The sequence below is a fragment of the Lolium perenne genome, chromosome 5 (genome assembly GCF_019359855.2).
Source record: "Lolium perenne isolate Kyuss_39 chromosome 5, Kyuss_2.0, whole genome shotgun sequence".
Lineage (NCBI taxonomy): Eukaryota > Viridiplantae > Streptophyta > Magnoliopsida > Poales > Poaceae > Lolium > Lolium perenne.
The window spans coordinates 254,503,434-254,508,875 of NC_067248.2; the positions used below are offsets into that span (position 1 = coordinate 254,503,434).

General features: G+C 53.5%; 1 pseudogene; it reads left to right on the forward strand.

The window, feature by feature from the left end:
- The first annotated feature begins 1,956 nt into the window (after positions 1–1,956).
- Positions 1,957–2,997, forward strand: LOC139831791 (uncharacterized protein At1g76070-like; annotated as a pseudogene).
- Positions 2,998–5,442: the final 2,445 nt, after the last annotated feature.

Here is a 5,442-nt window from a genome sequence, read left to right on the forward strand (position 1 = left end):
GTGGGAAACACCATCTGGCCGTCCCTGACCTGCGGCGGTGCATGCGGCGGCAGGTGGCGGCAAGACATGAGCTCCGCCACCATCGTCGTGGGATTGTGACGATGTCTGTCCCGGCTGAGCCAGGATCACGCAGCCTCCTCGTCGGCCCTGGACTACTCCAAGGCGCGGCGGGTGCGGCCGCATCCTCGTCGTAGTCGTCGGGGACAAGCACCTCCCGGCTCGACAATGGTGGGAGACACCCCGTCCTCCCATCTCCCTCGTTGTCCCTCGTTTTCACCCTTGCTTGCAGGGGTGGCCTTGCCGAGCTGGAAATCCCGCTTAACGTGGATCGTGCGGTGTGCCTCGTGCTCCCAGGCAAGGAGGGCGCGCCAGAAGTCTTCGTGTTGGTAGGCGTCATCGTACAACAGTGCAGGCGGCAACCGCTAATTCAGCGGCCCCGCATCTCCTCGCGTAGTGCTGTGGGTTCGCGAGCGGAGGAGACATCGAAGCCTCTCCTTGTTCGGAGTGCCACCCATACGAGTAGGGAGTGCACCGCACCCATATTGCGCCTTCGATAGCAACTTTTCCACATGTTACCGGCTTAGTTGTTGCGGAGGAGGGAAGTAGTGTTATCGTCGCAACCCATGGACTGAATGACCGAACTCCGTCGGATGTGATGCTTTGAAGCGGAGAAGACGAGCAGAGCGACTGCGCGAGGTTCCTTGAGCGGAGAAGGGCTCCAGCGGACAAGGACCTCACCTAGCGATGGTTGGCGGTCTTCTTCATCCACTTGGGTAGCTTCATGTCCGGCGAGGCAAAATCCGAGGAGTGGCAATGGCGCGGAGAAGCGTGGGAGTGGGGGATAGAAGGCATGTGCGACGGCAATGAGTACCCATGGCCATCAGTATCAACATACACACATTTCCGATTATCGACATCAATGCCGACGCAGGAGTTGATGCGGTGGGCGCGTTAGTTAGCTCGCGTTTTTATTGTTGCAGCCGGTCAGCCTGCTGTCGTCGGGTTGCTTTGAAGCGGGCACTGCGACACTGCGCTCTGTCTGCGCCGACGCATCGATTTTCTAAGCCCTGGCGGAGCAGTGGTGGTGACGGACTGGTCGGTCCGTTTGGTTCGTCCGCTTAGCTGAAGTGCGCGACCGTGAATACATACGTAGCGCAGAGATACACTGGCAATTACCCGAGATGAGTCGGTTAGCAAATGCCACAAGGTGATGGCCAGACCAGATGGGCGCCCCCACCGTGAGGCATGGGGGTGCGTGATCCGGTGCCGGCTAAAACCAGAGCCGTTTCATTCCATCATAGGAGGCCGCATAAAAAACGAACGAGAATACGACCACCTGACCCCTTCCCGTTCAACCAAGACGAAAACCACGGACCAAAATCGCGATAGAAGTATCGTAAGTAATATAATGCATGCTTTAGTTAAGCTGAAGAAAAAACTGGCGCACCAATTAATAACAATTAATAAGGTGAGAGATATGTGTAATGATATCATAATATAATACCGTATCATAGCACGTAAAACTAGAAAACTTAATGCCAAATACATCATGTACACAAAATTGCATTAAGATTTTATAAAACGGTAAATATAGTAATCTTGTGATCTTACTATATGTGATAGATGTATACGTTGTGATGGTAGTATCATAAGTGATATCACGTGCATGATACTAGTGTATGATACTCCCCGGTCTAAGCAAGAAACCATTGGCTGGAGCCCGGTTTCTCCGCAGTGATTAATGTAGCTAGCTGCGGCATAGGCGCTCGCCCGGAAGGAACGGACCCCTGCTCCTGCTCCCACCCGTTTCGGGGCCTTTGACCACGCCTCGCACACGCGATCTGCTGCTGCGTCGTCACATCATTCATTTTAATTTAGAGTGTACTCATAACCATCCCGCGCGTGAGCATATAACCCCGGCCGGCCGAGTCCAGATGGAGCCAAGCAAGGTCTGCAAAGGCGAGCCAGCGCCGGGCGATCCTTACCAGTCGGTGGAGCTGAGCGATCGACCATCGGCAACAGCAGGAAGGCTAGACGAGCAAGCTATCCGTCGCATACGCGCGTTCACACTTCACACACGGTAGCAAGCCGGCGATGGAGAGGAAGCCGAGCAAGCACGCGAGGTCCAGGAGCGGCGCCGGCGCCGCGCTGGCGGCCTTCCTGCGGTCCACCGCGGCATCCTTCTCCTCCTCCACAGCCAACTTCGCCGTCCGCGGGAAGTCGTCCTTCAACCACCGCAACGCCTTCTCGGGCCCCATGGTCTCCATCGTGCCGCCCGAGGCGTAACGACGGGAGGAGGAGGGGCAGTAAGAACCAGGGCGGCAGCGGCAGCGAGTACCGGACGCCCGAGGCCTCGTCGCTTAAGGTCTCCTGCATCGGCCAGATCAAGCGGAGCAAGTCCAGCAGCAAGGCCAGGAAGACCAAGAGCCGGAAAGCCGCGAAACCCGCCCCACTGGCGTGCGGGATCGGACGGCGGCGCGTGCCCCGCTCCCCGCCGCGCCATCCGCTGCCAGCGACCTCCGAGGCCCAGGACCTCGCTCGTGGGGCGGATGCTCTTCCGCCGCACCTGGTCGCGCTCCTCCCCTCGTCCCCACTCGTCCTCCCACCAAGCCCAGCTGCGCAGCTACCCCCGACGGTTTCAAGGGGAGACGGAGCTCCGTGGCCGCGGCGCCCGCGCCAGCGGCGGGTGGCCTGGGCCAGATGAAGCGGTTCACGAGCGGCCGCGCAGCGCTGCAGGACTTCGACTGGACCGACGGATGACGATGAGCAGGCGGAGCCGAGGGGCTCCGACGCGGACGCCGACGGGTACGACTCGTACGAGGACGACGGGTTCGTGGCGCACTCGGCGCCGCTGGTGCTCGGCGGCGGGGTGGTGGCGTCCGAGCCCAGGAAGGAGGTCAACCTCTGGCGCCGCCGCCCCATGTCGCCGCCCACACCGCTGCGGCTCCCCTCCAAGTAGCTCTAGACTAGAGAGTGCAACAAACCGGCATGCGCATGCAGCCATGCAGGGTTTGCCGAATGCGCCTGTTCTTTCATCCAGTTGCGTACGGTCGGAGATCTTGTAGGAGATCACTAGTATAGATTTGCTTTTGTAAATGTGTGATCCTAGTCTTTACTCGAATGAATTCAGGATTTTTGTTTTTGGAAGGGCACGAGTTAAAGGTCGAATTCAAACAAAATGAAATATACTGCGGTTGCACCAAGGAAAACTTGATGTGGATTTGAAAAAGGTTGGCCCGTCGATTTCAAGATTTTTTTTTGCGAGAATTTGCTATCGATTTCAAGATTTAATTAAAGAGTAGGTGAGCTGATGGGAGCACATTAAGTGCGATAGTATCGCAGGAGCGCAAGTATGAACAAAATCATGCTAACTTTGACATACACGCATCTTTGCTTGGACATATTCCTAGCTACCTCGTGTACGCCATATCCATTTCAATGAAACTTAATCGTCCGGCGTCGTCTTATTTTTTACCCACATGAAAAACTATGTCTAACCAGCCTCCAGTTTTGAAAAAAAATATTGACTTGTTCGTGAATCGTGATGTGTGATGGCCGAACTGTCAAACATGATAAATGTAATGGTCTCACTCTCTCTACTATGGCTGGTCGCGCTCCCTCCCGTTAATCTGCACCATTTTTCTGGGCACATTTTAGCCTACAGAAAGCCTGATTAATCAAGGATAGCGAGCAATTTGATGAATATAAAAGAAGCCGTGTTCACGAAGATCGACAGAGAGCGCCTGCGCGGAACAAAATCGCGCACCAAACACATGCATTTTTTTCATTTTGCAGATCAAACACACGCATAATTAATTCACGCATGTGTTGGGGCTACAACAGCGCTCCGGATTTCACCTCTCGTTTATTTTCCTTTTGGGCATGGATATGGAGTTTATTTCTCATTAGTGTTAGTTGATTGCATTTTCAACTTGAGAATAAGATAAGCTCCCTGTTCCACTAAAAAAAAATAGTGTAGCACTCTCAAAAGCAAAAGCAATTGACTGAGGAAAAAAATATCCAAAAAGTTATTGTAGCTTGCTCTTATGCCTCTTCTACCTGATTTTTAATTCAACCTTTTGAGAATAAAATAGCTGGCTTTTCCCGCAAAAAGAGTTTTAGAAAAATCGCGTAGCACTTCAAAACAAAGGCGAATTGAAGAAGAAATAAAGGCTCAAAAAAACATTAGCTTAGATCGATTCACTAACTGAATAGAGGCCCAGTCAGCTAGATATGCAAACTAGGCCGCATCTTCACATCCGGCCCTAGTCCAAGGCTTCTAAGTACGTAGTACAAGTAAGTACCATACTGTGACCTAAACCTGACGAATATCACTAGAAAAAGACCAACTTTTACAAAAAAAAATTGCCCCAAACTTCGTAGAATATAACAACACATGTCATAGCACCCTGCGACAACCACGCCCGCGTGCCCCGCGACCAGTACGCTCGCGCGCCTCGTACGTCCGCGCTTCCCTGCGACGAGTACGACCGCGCGCCAGGAGCGAGCCGCGTACGTCCGCGCGTCACGCCAGGAGCAGGCCCGAGCGCATCGCGCGACAAAAAAAACACCCCGCCACATGCACACCTATAGATTTGGAGTGTAAATCTCTCCGGCGGTAGCAGCAGCATTTTTGATGTCCGTGAGCGTCGCGTTTGCGTCGAAATGCTGGGACGCGACAGTAATGACCGTTTTTGTCGTAGCGTCCATTTGCGTGCGGGAATCAGAGATTACCAACTAAGTGGCGACGCATGTGTTAATTTTTTCATTTTACTTCCCTCTTCTCCATTTAAACATAGTTTCAAATATAACATTTTAAAACATGATTTTACACAAACTAACACATAGTTAGGCACATGGTTTACACAAACTAACACATAGTTTGAACCATGGTTGACACAAATATAAAATTTAAAAAAATAGAAGCCAGTTGTGTTGATTTCCGTATCAGTTGGTTGCCAAGGAAGAACATTGGAGGGCACACCCAATCACCAAACGGAAAATCCGGCGGGGAGGAGACGGTGCCCTTGTTGGTTTCTACCGAGGAAGAGCAGACGACGAGACCTTCACTCACTGGCCCCGTACGGCCTATAGGCGGTCCATTCGGCGCAAAGAAATAACACTCGACGTTCTAAGCTTCTATCGATGCTTCGGAGCGGAGTCGTCGGTGTGGTAGTGCTCGCGGCGAGCTGTGTCGTCTGAACACCTTGACGATCATCTCGCCGTCCTCCTCGTAGAGGAAGGTGGTGACGCAGCCGAGGCTCGAGGTCGAGGTCACGGGCGAACTTGTCCCGCGCCCTTGTGCAGGTACATCTTGCCACGCCGTCGAACGGGACCTCCACGGTCCAGTAGCGAAGTTGCGATGGCCTCCACGTAGGCCTGCAAGTGCTTGGCCGGCTCGGCCGTCTGCGCAGGCTCGTGTTTCGAACTTGTCCGGTAGCC